This window comes from Mobula hypostoma, chromosome 16, assembly GCF_963921235.1.
Source record: "Mobula hypostoma chromosome 16, sMobHyp1.1, whole genome shotgun sequence".
Classification (NCBI taxonomy): Eukaryota; Metazoa; Chordata; class Chondrichthyes; order Myliobatiformes; family Myliobatidae; genus Mobula; species Mobula hypostoma.
In genome coordinates, this window is record NC_086112.1 from 41,589,124 (window position 1) to 41,607,978 (window position 18,855).

An 18,855-nucleotide genomic window follows, 5' to 3' on the forward strand; every position below is an offset into this window, starting at 1 on the left:
AGGGTAGGATTAAATCAGGAGATTACTGGAGGGTGCGGTTCGAAGGGTGGGAAGGCCTGTTCCACATTGTATCTCAATAAGTAAAGGTTAAAAAAATGGAAAAGCAGAGAATCTTTTAATGATGAGAGCCAGAATGATGTTTGTACTCAGAGGGGATTTGTGAGCTTGCACACAAATCTCTGAAAGTTATCATGTAGGTATATATTAAGCATTAAAATATATTTGTCTTCATTGCAAAAGGCTTTGAGTAGAGAAATTTTGATCGATTATATACAGGCCAGGTAATTCAGTTCTGGTCTCTCAACTTAGGGAAGAATATTTTTGTGATAGAAGGAATTCAGCAACATTTAGTTGCTTGATTCCTCAGATTCTGAGTGTGTTGTTTGAAGACAGGTTAAGCAGAATGGCCTATACACTTTTAGAAGAGTTAGAGGTGAGCTTATGGAAAAATGAAGAAAAGCATCATGATGTACCATCTCAGTGAAGGAATCAAGAGTCACTGTTTCAAAATGAGGCATTGGTTATTTGAAACTAACATAAAAAGGCAATTTTCACCCTGATGGCTGTAAGTTTTAAACACTTCTACCCAAAAGCTCAGATACTATTTAAGTGATCCACAGAATTTTAGAAGTTTAGACGATCAATGGCTATAGGGTTGGTTCAGGAAAAATGAGCCATGTTCTTATTGAATAATGGATCACGTGCAAAAAGCTAAGTGGCCCATGTTTTATTTTCACATGCAGAGATGCTCAGAAATACAGAGTTCTACAAATCTTTGAATATTAGCATGTGTGGTCTCCTTCACAAGACATTAAGTCTAAAGTTACAACCTTGGCAGGTGACACCAAAAATGTGATATGGTCACAACTGTGCATTATAATCTGCCTCCAAAATTCATTGTGCCGCAGCATGTATTTCAGAGATAAAACGTAGTACACTACTGCAGCAGTGTAGAAAGTTCAGCACAAAGGGAACTGTCTCTCCTGGCTACTTGTTCATATTTCAGTGACAATGTCTATGACTTTGCCAGGAACAATGAAATACAAATTAAGGTATGCCAAAACCTACATTCAAGGATTATTGTTTGCAGAAATGCCAGGAGCAGTAGTTTGCAAGACAAAAATAAACTGGCAGATCATTATCTTTTTACAGTATGGATACAGTGGCATGCAAAACTTTGGGCACCCCTGGTCAAAATTTCTGTAACTGTGAATAGTTAAGCGAGTAAAAGATGACCTGATTTCCAAAAGGCACAGAGTGAAAGATGGGACATTTATTTCACATCTTAAGCAAGATTACTTTTTTATTTCCATCTTTTACAGTTTCAAAATAACAAAAAAGGAAAAGGGCCCGAAGCAAAAGTTGTTACAAGGGCATTGGAAGTGAAGGGGGCGGACCCAAGTGCAGGACACCGACACATAGGTAGTATTAACAGAAGTGTGTTTATTAGTAGTTGCAAGGAAGGCTGGGAAAGAACAAAGGGCGGAATGCCGTAATCCTATTAACACGGTGGGGGGAGTTAACACAGGCAACTGGCGTGGGAACGGACCTTAGAATATAGAACACACAATTCGTATCTTGACTCGGAGTAGCACATGAAGCGGCAAATGTCCGGCAATCACTTAGCTGGACACGAAGACGACAAAACCAAACAACGACAGACAATTCGTCTCTTGACTCGGAGTAGTACATGAAGCGGCAAACGGCTGGCAATCACTTAGCTGGACACGAACAGACAGAATTCCCAAAGCAACCCCAAGCACTGAAGCAAATTAGAATCCACCATTCTCGATGGCCTGGAATGAGATTTGTCACACTGGCTCAGGTGGCAGTCCAGCCCTGAGTAGATGTCAGCAGGAGTTTTTATGCTGCCGGTTCGGATGAGAATCAGGTGCCTTAATCAAGGAGACCGGTAGAACACGGGGAAAAGGGAATTAAAAGGAAATGGGGAGTCAACAGATCGGACTGTGACAAAAGTTTGGGCACCCTGCATGGTCAGCACTTAGTAACACCCCCTTTGGCAAGTATCACAGCTTGTAAACACTTTCTGTAGCCAGCTAAGAGTCTTTCAATTCTTGTTCGGGGGATTTTCGCCCATTCTTCCTTGCAAAAGGCTTCTAGTTTTGTGGCCGTCTTGTATGCACTGCTTTTCTGAGGTCTATCCACAGATTCTTGATGTTTAGGTTGGGGGACTGTGAAGGCCATGGCAAAACCTTCAGTTTGCACCTCTTGAGATAGTCCATTGTGATTTTGAGGTGTGTTTAGGATCATTATCCTGTTGTAGAAGCCACCCTCTTTTCATCTTCAGCTTTTTTACTGACGGTGTGATGTTTGCTTCCAGAATTTGCTGGTATTTAATTGAATTCATTCTTCCCTCTACCAGTGAAATGTTCCCCATGCCACTGGCTACAACACAAGCCCAAAGCATGATCGATCCACCCCCGTGCTTAACAGTTGGAGAGGTGTTCTTTTCATGAAATTCTGCACCCTTTTTTCTCCAAATATACCTTTGCTCATTGCAGCTAAAAAGTTCTATTTTAACTTCATCAGTCCACAGGACTTGTTTCCAAAATGCATCAGGCTTGTTTAGATGTTCCTTTGCAAACTTCTGATGCTGAATTTTGTGGTGAGGATGCAGGACAGGTTTTCTTCTGATGACTCTTCCATGTAGGTCATATTTGTGCAGGTGTCACTGCACAGTGGAACAGTGCACCACCACTCCAGAGTCTGCTAAATTTTCCTGAAGGTCTTTTGCAGTCAAGTGGGGGTTTTGATTGGCCTTTCGAGCAATCCTATGAGCAGTTCTCTCAGAAAGTTTTCTTGGTCTTCCAGACCTCAACTTGATCTCCACCATTCCTGTTAACTGCCATTTCTTAATTACATTACGAACTGAGGAAACGGCTACTTGAGAACGCTTTGCTATCTCCTTATAGCCTTCTCCTGCTTTGTGGACACCATTTATTTTAATTTTCAGAGTGCTAGGCAGTTGCTTAGAGGAGCCCATGGCTGCTGATTGTTGGAACAAGGTTTGAGGAGTCAGGATATTTATAAAGCTCTGAAACCTGCATCACCTGGTCTTTCCTAACAATGACTGTGAACAAGCTATAACAAGCTAATTAAGGTCTGAGACCTTGGTAAAAGTTATCCGAGAGCTTAAATCTCTTGGGCTGCCCAAACTTTTGCATGGTGCTTCTTTCCTATTTTTCACTCTAAAATTGTACAAAACAAAAATAATACATTAATCTTGCTTAAAATGTTGAAAAGAATGTTTCATCATTAACTTCATGACTTTTGGAGATCAGTTCATCTTCTACTCACTTAACTATTCACAGTAACAGAAATTTTAACCAGGAGTGCCCAAACTTTTGTATGCCACTCTACATATAATGAATACACTATAAGTACAGATTATAATTCAAACTCATACATTTATAGTTTGGTAACATTTACATTATCACCTCAGTTCATGCTTGGTTTCTTCACTATTCCCACCATCAACTCCTTTTGCTTTGCATCACCATTTTGAATATTTCCAAGAATGTTTGCCTCTATTTCTCCCTAAAGCAGTCCCAACCTGCAATAAGTGCGTAAGTGCATAACTTGTGACATCGGACTCGCATTGCTTAGATTAGCATTGGGAGTCTTGTGCTGATGACAAGTGAATGCATAGTTCATCCAGAAGCAAACCCCATGCAGAAAAACAGTTTTTAATCTGCATAACTGATTGGTGTTGGGTGCATGACTAAACTGTCAATGCTTTTTGGAGCACTTACAGTCTTACAATATTTATAGTGCCCACACGACACTGTAAACCTGTCCTAATCTAACATTTTTTATTGTTGTCAATGGTAAAGAATAGACGATGGTCTGGTGGGAAATCCTTTATATGAGCAAAGGTGGGAATATAAATCTTCAGAAATCCAACAGTGTGAAATAAATTCTGATAATTAAAACCATCAACAATAATTGTACATAAAAAGGAACACTTGCCCCTCATAGTGCAAGCAGTGGTATTATCATGCTGATAACTCTACTTTAGAATGATGTGGTGAACAGCTCCAGTGCACTGCAGTTTGTGATGTAAACCCGCTGCTTTCAGGTTTGGCACATGGCATTGGATTGCTTTACAAAAACACACCTGCTGAGCGAACAGTCCTAAGACTCAAGCTGGTTTCAGCATTATCTCACTTCTGGTTTTGGCACAAAGTTCACATCAAGAAAACAAAACAGATTACAAAGCAAATTTACAGAGTTGCAACATATTTTTAAATGTCAGGGTAAGAATATTGAACATGAGTAACTGTTTTGGTGTATTAATCAATTGTATCATGATAACTAAGTTAGCAGGAACATGTGGGTGGGATAGGATGAGCTTAGTCATACACTGTAATACAATTGTATTATTAATTTGACACATATTAGATTGAGAATATTGATGAGAGATTCGGTCGTCAATATTCTCAATCTAATATGAGATTGAGAGAACCTGTAAAGCTCTCCTCTACAATCACTCTGAGCACCGGTGCCCCACAAGGCTGTGTACTCAGCCCCCTGCCTGTACACACTGTACACCCATGATTGTATAGCCAAGTTTCCATCGAACTCAATATATAAGTTTGCTGACAATACAACAATTGCAGGCTGTATCTCAGGTAATGATGAGTTTGAGTACAGAGCGGAAATTAAGAACCTGGTGACATGGTGCGAAGACAATAACCTATCCCTCAACGTCAGCAAGATGAAGGAATTGGTTGTTGACTTCAGAAGGAGTAGTGGACCGCACGACCTCATTTACATCGGTGGTGCGCAAGTGGAACAGGTCAAAAGCTTTAAGTTCCTCGGGGTCAATATCACAAATGACCTGACTTGGTCCAACCAAGCAGAGTCCACTGCCAAGAAGGCCCACCAGTGCCTTTACTTCCTGAGAAAGCTGAAGAAATTTGGCCTGCCCCCTAAAACCCTCACTAATATTTATAGATGCACCGTAGAAAGCATTCTTCTAGGGTGTATCACAACCTGGTACAGAAGTTGTCCTGTCCAAGACTGGAAGAAGCTGCAGAAGATCGTGAACACAGCCCAGCACATCACAAAAACCAATCTTCCGTCCTTGGACTCATTTTACACCGCACGCTGTCGGAGCAGTGCTGCCAGGATAATCAAGGACACGACCCACCCAGCCAACAAACTTTTCGTCCCTCTTCCCTCCGGGAGGAGACTCAGGAGCTTGAAGACTTGTACGACCAGATTTGGGAACAGCTTCTTTCCAGCTGTGATAAGACTGCTGAATGGATCCTGACCCGGATCTGGGCCGTACCCTCCAAATATCCGGACCTGCATTTTGTTTTTTTTTGCACGACCTTACTTTCCATTTTCTATTTTCTACTTATGATTTATAATTGAAATTTTTAATATTTACTGTCGATTTGTACTCCAGGGAGCGGGAAGCGCAGAATCAAATATTGCTGTGATGATTGTACGTTCTAGTATCAATTGTTTGGCGACAATAAAGTATATAGTAAAGTCAGTAACTTCTTAAGAAATATTAAACTCTGAATATGGGATTGGTGGCACTCAAAGACTGTAAACCTTTGAACAACCTAATTTCATGCCTACACCAAAGGAGGAACTTGAAGCAGTCCCAAAATAAACATACACAACTAATTATAATATATTATTGTAATGCAGCCTTAACAGCTCTGTGGTCTCATATACAATCTGAGTTCTGCCTCTGCTTAGCTTTTCAGTGATAGCACTGAAAGTCTTTTATGGGCATGGCATATGTTGCATGCCCTAAGGTCATAAGACATGGGAACAGAATTAAGCTATTTGGGCCATCGAGTCTGGTGTGCCACTTAATTATGGCTGATTATTTTTTCAACCCAATTCTTTTGTGTTCTCCCTGTAACACTTAACCCCCTTACTCATCAAGAACCTATCAATCTCTGCGTTAAATATGCCCAATGACTTGGCCTCCGCTGCCGCCTGACTGAAAAAATTCATCTTATCTCCGTTCTAAAGGAGCATCCCTTTATTCTGATACTGTGCTCTCATATCCTTGGCTATACTCCCAATGAAAATTTCTAAAATCCTATAAATCACTTAAATAGTATTTGAGGTTCCACATTCCTCTTGAACAAAAAATGTTTGGGATTCACCACCATTTCCTAATGGAAAAATCATCTTCATGTCCACTCTACCAAAGCTTTTAACTATTCAGCAGGTTTCAATGAGATCCACCTTCATCCTTCTGAATTGCAATGGGTACAGGCTCAAAGTTAATCCAATTCACTAAACCTCGTACAGGTATAATACTTATCGGGGAAAGTGCTCCCTTAAAATGACCATGAGGAAATTGAAAATAAAGAGAATTTTATCATTATATTGCCATGCAGTTTCATGGACCTTTCTTGGCTCCACCCTGAGATGCAGCTTCCATCACAATTCTGGAAATTTATGTTGGCACAGGAGGTATAGGCACAAGGAAACCCTTTGTTTCGTTTTACTCTCCATCACGTGTGAAGTAAAAGGTATTCTCAGAACATTCTTAAAATACATCTATAGCAATGGTCCAATCTTTCCTCATTGTCCTCCCAGGCATTGCTCTTCTGCCAACACTTAACACTTACAACATAGAGAGTAGTTGCCAGTATTTCTAGTTAGATTGGAGGGCATGGGGCAACTTCAACATCAATCCTGCCTTTGCTGCAATTGCTTTGCTGAAAATGGCTGTAGTTCTGAGTCCACTATAAGGCCATCGACACAGTTGGTTACCTTGGCTACACTACCCATCAACCTGCTTCCTAAAGAACTCCAGCTTTTGTCCCAGTTGCACTATTTATTGCATCTATCCTGATAAAGCCAGCTCCTCCACCAGTGCTTTGTTCTCTCACACCCCAAGCAAGAGGGAAATAATTCTCTCCATTATCAGTTCCATTTCTCAGCATATCCCCACCCTCCTGGAACCACGGCCAGGCTTCACATCCACACTACCTACCCTGCTAACCTCTGCGTTCACTGCATTCAACAGAATGTCTATTTGCACCCAACTGTGTTATTTTATTCCCTACAATAAACAAGGAAAGAATTCTAAAACATTACACAGATTACTTGGGCTTCCGAATATGTGGAAGGTGCTAACAAAAAGGAAGTCTGTATGTACTTTAATAACTTAATAACCCTTATGAACAGAGAATTAAAGAATATCTACAGGAATGGAGCATTGCACTCTGACTGGTTGGGTGCTGTTTTGCCTCAGATTCAAACAGTGCTCAAAGGCCTGAAATTAAATACCATTGAAATAAGAATTACAGGTTACTGTTGGCTGAATGTGATACTTTTATTTTTACAGTCTAGGTAGCATGAATTAATTTTGTTCAGCTTGAACTCATACTGTCTTAGCTTGTTCTGTCTAGACTCTAGGGATACCCTTTCATGTTCGTCTCATGGACATAATCTGGAGGGGCAAATTGCTTTCCATTGAATAAGAGAATGAATTAAAAATCTTCTCAATTCTATAGCCATACCATGATCCACTTTGCCAGATTACAACTCAAGCAGCAAAGATTAAAATTGAATCTATAAAAGATCATAAAAGAACTTAGTTTTGCTTTAGTTGCAGAAAACTGCCCTGCTTCCTGTGAATTGAATAAACATACCTCTGCTGCCACCTCAGCTTCGAAAGTCATTACCTTAGTGGCAAACATGTCAGCTTTCCGTATTGTATATTTCATAGTCCCCAACATTGACTGAAGAAGGGATAAAAGATTTGTTCAATTCAATTCCAATGTTTCAATCAATTTTGTCAAGCATCTGTTAGAAATTAAGGGCAATAAAACTGTTTGCATATTCAGAACTGATCAGAACAACCTAATTATGTTTGTTAAGTTTGCTAAGCTAAGTTTCTTAAAGTCAGTCGTGGGGTAGACAGAACTAATCCCATAAAATCGACTTTCATATTCTGGTAGGGTCTATCCCCCAGACCCATTTAGTTCACTCCATAAGTAAAGTACAAAGATGTGCCAAAGCTCCATCCTGCTGCCAGCCATCATCTGGCAGAGGATCAGAGGGTGTGTCGGGCAGTCTTTACTCCTGTTTTCCCATCCTGTGCTTCATCATTGCATTGCTGTCATAAATAACAAGAATGTCATTTAAGCATATCACTTAAACCAGAAGTGAGATTGCAAGCCACAAACGCACTCCCACATAACAGTTATTTTTTCTAATTAGTTATTTTTATGATAATGTAAAGCTTGCAGTTCTGTGTGGTCTAATTTTATATGGCAACTAATGGAAGAATAATAATGTTCATGAAAATAAATCATTGTGAAATAATGACATCTTTTATTGTATATTAGGCTACAAGTGACTCAAAATATGCATTTTTCCTTATCACATTTTGAATAATTAAAGAAGTAGAAACAATATCAACAACTTTTGAAATTAGATCACAATACTGGCAGTAACAGGACTAATGGAAATATCTATTTTGTTAATCTTATTGCTTGTGAATTATTTAGCACTGTTGTAGAATGTGATAGGGCAAAACCAACTATATCATCATTAAAAGTATGAGAGAAAGAGAATAAGAAAACGCAGGAGGGCATTTGATGAAGAATATTTACCAGTTTATGCCGTTATCAGCTGGACATTATTATAGCCTATTTGGAAAAGTTATGAAGACTATTCAACTACTAAGGATTGCTGTTTAAATAGATATCACTGGAAAATACATTACTTGTGTCCAAGCTTATACCAAAATAAAAACTGCGGATGTTTTGTTAATTCAGATTGTCAATTACATAGGCCCAAATATGGGGCAAAACTAGACTCCTGCCTAACCTCTGAAGATGCCACATATTTGATTCAATTATTTTTCGATGGGTGGACTTTGAGTGGGACGTCCAGTAATGTAAGCCTACCAAACCTATCCAGGGAATTCAAGGCATTTATACAGCAAGAAGCTGAAGAGTCCAATAGGTCAGAATATTGACAGGGTGCCTTGGAATTGACAGAAGATTTCATCAGCTAAGCAATTAGATGGAGGGTGGATATTTCCTACATGTATATGCGAGATTATTTCTGTCATTATACGGGCTTATCCATGATTCACTTGGCATTCTCAGGGAAAATGATAACACAGCAAATGAAACAAAATGGACCAGGAAGCTGACCATAACCCTATGTGTTGGATGGGGCAGTGGCAGGTGCAAAAGAAACAAATCAGATGAAAAATGGACTTTAAATACATAGCACATATGACAGCAACTGTGGGGGGAGAAGCAGGGTTAGACTTGAGGGCCAATATCTTTTCATTAGAACTAAAGAAAGTTAGGAAGTTGACATGTCTTAAGTTGCACATAAGTGGAAACAATAACGAGATCAATGGAAATAGCTAGTATAAGGTAAAGATCAATTGAATCCATCAACATGGATGGTATTGATGCAGTCAGCAAGTAGTAAAGGCTAGGTAATTTTAGTTGATCTCTCCACTATAAATAGAGGGAAATTAATGGAAAGAGAACAGAGAGAGAGAAAGCAAGTGCTGGAAAAATGAGACAGAAAGCTGATGTTGCTGGAAATCTGAAGCGCCTCTTCCACCTCAGAGAGTTGAGGAAGTTTGGTATGGGCCCTAAATCCTAAGAACTTTCTATAAGGGCACAATTGAGAACATCCTGACTGGCTCCATCACTGCCTGGTATGGGAACTGTACTTCCCTCAATCACAGGGCTCTGCAGAGAGTGGTGCGGACAGCCCAGCAAACCGGTAGAAGTGAACTTCCCACTACTCAGGACATTTACAAAGACAGGTGTGTAAAAAGGGCCCGAAGGATCATCGGGACCCCAGTCACTCCAACCACAATCTATTCCAGCTGTACCATCTGGGAAATGGTACCACAGCATAAAAGCCAGGACCAACAGTCTCTGGGACAGCTTCTTCCACCAGGCCATCAGGCTGATTTACTCACGCTGATTTGAGTGTATTTCTATATTACATTGACTGTTCTATTTATTATAAATTATTATAAGTTACTACGATTGCACATTGCACATTTAGACGGCAACGTAACATAAAGATTTTTACTCCTTGTGCATGCGAAGGATGTAAGAAATAAAGTCAGTTCAAAGAGAATGGTGGAAATACACAGCAGGCCTAAATGCAGCAAAGTAAATTAACATATGTGCAAGAGGATCATTCCTTTACTTAAAAAGGAGCATTTGGATTCCTGGGGAGTGGTAAGTGAAGAGGTGATAGGGCAGATTTTCCCCTGTGGGAAGGTGAGTGGTTGGTGGTGGAAAAGGGAGTTGTGGAGGGATGGTCCCTTTGAAATGCTTAAAGGAAAGGAGGGAGGGGAGAAGACTGTGTGTCGAGTGGTACAATTATATTGAAGGTGGCAGAAATTACAGAGAAATGATCCATTGAAAGGAGAGCCTGGAGGCTGGAAGGTGAGGACAAATGGAACCCTGCCAGTGCTCTGGATGGGAGTAGGCAGGGCGAGTCGAGATTAGAAATTTGGGAAGTGTAACAGATTTTGAGAGCCCTGTTGTTTATAGAAGAAAGGATTTTCATATTTCCTTACGGCATAGCAGGCAACTAGCTGGCCCTTCAAGTGTTGCCGTCCGTAGCCAGAATCATAGTGATCGGCCTTCATGTATTACCTGCATAGTGATCTAGAACTGTGTCTGGGGTTAGGTCTCCCCAGCACAATCTCAGTGGAAGAGGCTGGCCACTCAGAACTGAAATCAGGGGAAACTTCTTCACTTATCCAGTGGTGAATCTTTAGGATTCTCTACCGAAAGAACTATGGAGGCTCAGTTGCTGGGAAATTGATAAACTTTTAGAAGTGAAAGTAATCAAGGAATATGGAATGGCACAGGAATTGAAAGGGATGAATTACTAACTCCTGCTCTATTTATTATGCTCTAATGGGGCTACCTTGACATACCTTTCTCCCAACATTTCTGGGTGTATCCATTCCATCACCAAGGAAGGTTCCAATGACTTTAACAATCCTGCCACATCAAATGGACGTGAATCACAAGGAAGGGCACACCAGTAGCCATACTTCATTTGGAGTGAGAGGAAATTTGGTATGTCTCCAAGGAGTCCCATAAAATTCTACAGATGCACAGTGGAGAGCATTCTAACTGGTTACATCACAGTCTGCATCATAAGAGACTTTAGAGGGTTGTGGGCTCAGCCAGCTCCATCACAACACACAAGTCTGACTGGTGTGGAAGTCCAGTGTGATGGATTGTAAGAAACTGCAGAGACTTAGCCAACTCCATCACAGGCACAAGCCTCCCCAGTGCTGAAGACATCTTCAAAAGGTAGTGCCTCAAGAAGGCATCATCGATCATAAAGGGCCCTTGCCACCCGGGACATGCCTTCTCCTCATTGGTGTCATCAGCGAGGAGATGCAGGAGCCCGAAGATCCACACTCAACATTTTAGGAACCGTTTCTTCCTGCTGCATCAGATATCTGAACGATCCATGAACCAATAAACACTACCCGGTTATTCTTCTTTTGAGATATTTATTTATTATTTATTTGTTTATTTATTTATGTATTTATTTTTAATTGTAATTTATACTAACCTATTATGCCTGCTGCAGTGAACTACTGAAACAAAACAACAAATTTCATAATCAATGTCAGTGAGAATAAACCTGATTTAGATTCTGAATCTGATTCTGAACACCAAATGATGGAACATTCTTGGTACATCTGTAATCCATTCCCCCCACCCCTGCCCCTCAGCACACCCCCACTACATACTTGGATGCAAACTTTAGAATCCAGAGTAAAAATAAATGTTCCAAGTGTAATGTGGGAATACTTTACAAAAACCCATAAAAGATTTTGTGACCAAATGTAAGAACAGAGGAATGTTTAGAGGAGATAGAAGTGAATACATATTGACACTACATGCATTCAGTCTAGAAAATTGAGGATAATTTATTAATGAAGCAAAGAGACGGTCCAACAAAATTCTGAAAGAAGCATCAGGTCTGCTATTGGGTGGACACCACTGCAACATGTGTCTCCCCGTTCTCTTACCACCATCACCCTCCCCGTTGCTCTTAAAATACAGCCCATTATAAACTGGTCAGGATCCAGAATTTTTCACGTGCATATATATATAATACAAAACAGTATGAGACTTTTGTTTTGATTTCCAATTTGAAAAGATTTAATTACTGTAAAATGTTTAATTATTGATTAGTGCACCAGGAAGGAGAAAAAGTACCATGATTTTAAGTTAATATGCATATTCATAGATAGATAGACAGACACTTTATTGATCCCGAAGGAAATTACAGTGTCGCATTTGTGTTACAAGTGCATCCTTAATCCTGTAAGATATTTCCTGATGGCTTTTAAACAGGTTGACAATAACTCTAACTATAGAAAACTATTTTCACAGTAAGAAGTTCACCTCAGAAGAACTTCAGCTAAACTTATTTCATGTCACAACATGAGTAATATTAAGAAGGTTCTGAAAAGAGCCCTGCTGGCAGTGGATGGGGTAACATCTTTTTGAACTTGCTCCTACTTTATCTATCTTTTTGTTTCCTACCAGTTTTTTGAAACCTTATTATAAATCTCAATATTGCTCTGTTATGTCTATGAGAAAGACTAAAGCCTCTGCAAAAGAAACAGAAGATGATTCTCCAACCACTTTGGAATCAATTGGAGATTTTCTTAAAAAGCAAAGAACAGAACTCTCTGAGGAATTTCAACATCTTAATGTCAAGTTGGACAATATTCAACAAACTCTAATCGAACAAGAAAAGCGAATTAAGGAGAACAAAGAAACTTTGTCGATACTGGAAGCGGACTTAGAAGACACGAGTAAGCTCTGCAAAAAATTATCATTATCTAATGAAAAATCAACAAAGAAGATTATCAATCTGGAAAGCAGAAACAGAAGGAACAATCTACGTATTCTGGGTCTTGAAGAATCAATTGAAGGTGTCCACCCCACTAAGTCCTTCGCAAGTTTTCTGAAGCAGCTATTCCCTGACTTATTGCCATCTGTGCTTAAGTTGGAACGCGCTCACCGGGCCCCCAAACCAAAGTCAGGAGAGCAACCTAGGTTGGTTATTTTATGTTTACATGAATTTCATACGAAGGAGCTTTTAATCCGTCATACCTGTCGAGTAGGAATAATCGATTACAACAGGAAGATGATCAGATCCATGGAAGATTATACACCGGAGGTTATGGCTGAATGTGCTAAGTATAAAGAGGTCATGTTTCTGCATTATAACAAAGGGTTTAAGCCCTCCCTTCGCTTCCCCACACGTCTTAGAATCGTTCGGAAAAATGGTGTGCAGAAATGGCTGGGATCGGTTGAACACGTACAGAAGCTTTTGAAAGCAGAAGATTAATTGCATTATATCTCTTACAAGAGCAATTATCTTTTTAATGTTGGATAGAATAAGGTTTTAATAAACTTACATTTTGATCATTTATATATCTTGTTTTTGATATTTTCTTTGATTTTTTTACTACTTTATTTTTTTTTGACGTTTTTCTGTATATATATTTTTTGAAATTATTAAAATAAATCCTCTTATGTTTTGGATTTCTGATCTAAGTTTTTTTGTCTGTTTTGTCTTGGTAGGAACATAATAACCTTGAATGATTGGAGTTTTGCCAGCAGGATTTCTTTGGGAGGGTTGTCTTCAGGGTTTAGCATGCTGACTGTCCTTTGGCCGGCTTTTTGGCTTTGGTGGGGGAGGGGGGAGGGGCTCTTTTTCCTTTTTTCTCTGGAAGCTGGGTTGGGCTACCATCCAGATTTTCTGTTTGAGTACCTTATTTTATGGTTTGTTCTCTGGTTCTAATAATTTATGGTCAGATCTTTTAACTCTTCAGTTAATTAGTATTTAAAATGGATCAAAATATTAATTTACTTAGTTTTAATGTGAAAGGGTTAAATCATCCTGTAAAACGGAGTAAGATTTTTGCTTATATTAAAAAGTTAAGGGCCCCCATTATTTTTCTACAAGAAACACATGTACGTAGTTGTGACAATGCCATTTTAATCGGTGGAGGGATCTAGAATTTCATTCTTCATTCAGAGCAAAATCTTGAGGGGTCTCAATTTTTATAGACAACACAATTTCTTTTGTTCAACATAAAGCTGTCTCTGACCCTAATGGGTGATTTGTCACAGTGTCAGGGAAACTAGATAATAAATTAATTGTATTTGCTAATGTGGATGACCCAAGATTTTTTGAGCGTTTCTTTTCATTCCTGCCAGCTTTGAGTCTTTATTCTTTAGTGATGGGAGGAGATTTTAATCATTGTCTAGACCCAGTATTAAATCATTCTTCTCTTAAATCAGACACACCCAATAAGTCAGCTTTATTTATTCAATCTTTTCTAATGAAATGTGATATTGTTGATGTCTGGTGTTTTTTTCACCTAGCAGAAAGGGAATATTCATTCTTCTCTCATGTCCATCATTCCTCTACCAGGATTGATTATTTTTTATTGATAGTCAAATGATTACATTAGTTCGATCCATTGAATATAAAGAAATAGCTGTATCCGACCATTCTCCTGTATTTCTACCTTTAAATCTTCCTGGTTTCACTCATATGAACAGATCCTGGCATTTTAAATTAACTTTGTTATCTGATAAGGACTTCCTAAAATTTCTGGAAAATCAAATTACTCTTTTTTTTGAAGAAAATGTGTTGGAAGAGACTTCTAGTCTTATCATTTGGGATGCTTTTAAGGTATATATTAGAGGACGAATTATCTCCTATACTGCATATATTAAGAAAAAAGCTAATAAAGAGAGAACTGATTTAGTTAATCAATTAAAACTGTTAGACCAGAAATATGCTTTGGCACCAGACCCTGAACTTTACAAAAGACGTATTGAAATTAAAACTAAATATGATCTTCATATAACATATCCAATTGAAAGCCAACTTTTAAAAGCTAGAAGCCAATTCTGTATAAATGGAGAAAAAACTGGTAAATTATTGGCTAATCAATTGAAGACCTTTATAGCTAAATGGCAAATTTAAAAAATTCGCAAAGCCAATGGAGATATGACAACTGACCATTTCGAAATAAATGACACTTTTATTCGAAATGGTATAGTTCTGATTTTGTTAAAGATAATACTGCAATGAACAATTTTAGACCAATTAAATATTCCTGGACTTTGGGTTACTAATTGAAAGCAGTTGGATCAACCTATTTCTCAGGAGGAAATCACTGAGGCTATATGTTCATTACGTTCTGGGAAATCTCCAGGACCTGATGGATTCTCTGGAGAATTTGAAAAGGCTTTTTCTTCATTGCTTATACCTTATTTATGTTCTACCCTTACTGATTCCTTCAAGGTGGGTAGGTTGCCACAGTCTTTTTATGAAGCTTCCATTTTGCTTATTCTTAAAAAGAATAAGAATCCCACTGAATGCTCTTCATATAGACCAATCGCTTTACTCAGTGTTGATGCTAAGATCCTATCTAAAGATTTGGCCCGCAGACTCGAGAATATTATACCTTCTATAATATCTGATGATCAGACAGGATTTACAAAAATCGATATTCCCATTTCAATATACGGCGATTGTTAAACGTTATGCATTCTTCATCCAAGGAAATATCGGAATGTGTGATCTCTCTGGATGCGGAGAAGGCCTTTGACCGAGTTGAATGGAATTACCCATTTAAAACCTTAGAAAAATTTAATTTTGGGCCCAATTTTATTAATTGGATTAAATTACTTTACTTTTTTCCCTCTGCTCGGGTCCTTACTAACTTTCAGAATTCTAAACCAATTAAACTGCAACGTGGAACCAGACAAGGATGTCCGTTGAGCCCTTTGCCTTTTGATTTGGTATTAGAACCTTAAGCAATTGCCTTTTGAAAGTCTGAATATATCACCGATATCTTAAGGAAAGGTACTATTCATAAAGACTCGCTTTATACTGATGGCCTATTGCTTTTTATATCTAATGTTACAACTTCTTTACCCTCTATGTTTCTTTTACTGACTAATTTTAGTCAGTTTTCAGGATATAAATTGAATTCACACAAGAGTGAATTGTTTCCTTTAAATAATTTGATACCAACCGATATTAACCTTCTTTTTGAAATTGTAAGAAAACAATTTACATATTTGGGTGTAACAATTACTAAGAATTATAAAGATCTATTCAAAGAAAATTTTCTAACCTTAATGAATTAAGTGAAAAAGGCACTTTCTAATTGGTCGCCTCTCTCTTTATCATTGATTGGTCGAATTAATTCTATTAAAATGAATATTTAACCTAAATTTATATACCTTTTTCAAGCCGTACCTGTTTTTATTCCTGTCTTTTTTTGATTCTTTAGATTTGATTCTTTCTTCCTATATATGGAAGAACAGAAAACCCCAATTAAATAAAGCCCACCTTCACAAAATTAAAAAGAATGGAGGCCTTGCTCTACCCAATTTTAGGTTATATTATTGGGCAATTAACATACGAAAACTTACGTTCTGGTTATATTATATTAATCATGAGGATTGTCCAATATAGGTCTTTTTGGAAGCCAACTCTGTTAAAAAATTTTCTATTATTCCTTTTCTTGGATCCTCTCTTCCTTTATCTTTAAATAAATTAACTGACAGTTTGGTGGTTAAACAGACTTTGAAGATCTGGCTACAGTTTAGAAAACATTTCGTTTTATTGAGATTTTCCCTTTCTAGTCCTATTTTTAAATTTTTTTTTTAAACCATCTACGACTGATCAGTTTTTTAGAGAATGGGGTAGATTAGGCATTAATCGATTTCAGGATCTGTTTGTTGGAGGATATCTTTCTTCTTTTGAGCAGCTGTCAGTGAAATATAACCTATCAAATACCCACTTCTTTCGATATCCACAGATCAGAGATTTTTTAAGATCTAAACTACATATATTTCCTACCAGCCCGGATAAGAACATGATAGATGTAATTTTTAATTTGAAACCTTTTGATAATGGCTTAATATCTTATACTTATGGTCTGCTGTTGGGACTGAGAATGGCTCCTTTAGACAAAATTTAAAAAAGATTGGGAAAAAGATTTACAGACTTCATTATCTGATGAGACCTGGAGGGCTATTTTCAAAATGGTTAATTCTTCATCATTATGTGCTCGTCATTCCCTCCTACAATTTAAAGTCGTCCAAAGGGCTCATATGTCTAAAGACGAGCTCTCTCGTTTTTTTTGTAGATATATCTCCTTATTGTGACAGATGTAATAATGGAGAGGCTTCATTAATTCATATGTTTTGGTCATGTTCGAGCCTTGAAAAAGATTGGAAAGATGTGTTCCAAACTTTTTCTGTACTTTTTAAAGTTAATTTTAAGCCCAATCCTATAACTGCCTTATTTGGTATTGTTGAGGAAAGAGCTATAATTTTGGAGCCTTCTCATTTGCAGGTACTGGCTTTTATTTCTCTTGTGTCTAGGACGGTGATCTTGCTTACTGGAAGGAGGTTGCCCCCCCCCACCCCCCACACACATGCTCAATGGTTATGCGATGTTATGTCATGTTTAAATTTAGAGAAGATTCGTTGTTGGATTTCTGATTCTAATCAAGATTTTCAAATGCTATGAGGACCCTTACTGAACTATTTTGAAAATCTTTGAATTGTTATTGTTATTAAAATATAGATCTGGGCTATTATTATAAAACACTACATGGTCAAGTACTCTTTTTTTCCTTTTGTTTTTTTACCAACCAGCTTTGTCTTGGAAATGGGTGTAGATTTTTTTTAAATAATATAATTAACCATATTATTATATTTCATAATTCAATTTATTTTGTTTGATTGATTATGAATATGGGATACCGTAATTGTATCAGTGTGATTTATATACAGTGCATTTTGTGCTACCTTATTTTGATTTATAATAAGTATCCTTATGAGTTCTGTATTTGTATATATGAAATTTAATAAAAATATTGGAAAAAGAAAAGAAAGAAGGTTTAGATTTTAGTTAAATTATCGGGAGTTAAAATCGTCAGCATTTTTAAATCTTGTTGAAGATGTCCCTTCACATACCCAACGTCAGATATAAACCCAGCAGCAACATTTTCAATATTGTAATGTTGAATCTAGTTTTTCATGGAGTGGCCATCAATAGTGGACAAATGAACCTCTGAGATGTGTAAAAGGCAAGAGCTGAAGAAGCACCATGATCTCAGGAGCTCGTAGAGAAGCAGGATGTTACAGAAGAAAAGATACAAGAACATGATGAGATCTGAAAATACAAATTCATAACATGCTGCAAATGAAAGAAGTTAGATGCAGAACTTGGCATTGTTACAGAGGAGGTTTTCCTGGAAATGGAATTTGCCATCAGGTATGGAGCTATTTTTTTTAAATTCCAAGTAATAAATCATGATTAAAGCTCCAAGCGTAAATGTGTATCTGGTCAAGACAGATTGTTCACTATCCAGTAATAGCCATACATTAAAATGTTTTCACACCTTTATGTACAAGAGTTACTGACCTGAAATATACATTCTTATGCATGGTTCAGAAGGTGCTGAGTTGAGGTGCCAGGTGTACATTCATATTTAACAAACACAAAATGCTGGAGGAACTCAGCAGATCAAAAAGGGCCACTTTTCAACATAATTGTAAAAGTGAGCCTGAAGGCTGTGTGTGTCAATGCAAGGAGCATTCGTAACAAGGTGGATGAATTAAAAGTGCAGATTGTTATTAATGAATATGATATAGTTGGGATCACAGAGATATGGCTCCAGGGTGACCAAGGATGGGAGCTCAACATTCAGGGATATTCAATATTCAGGAGGGATAGACATGAAAGAAAAGGAGGTGGGGTAGCATCGCT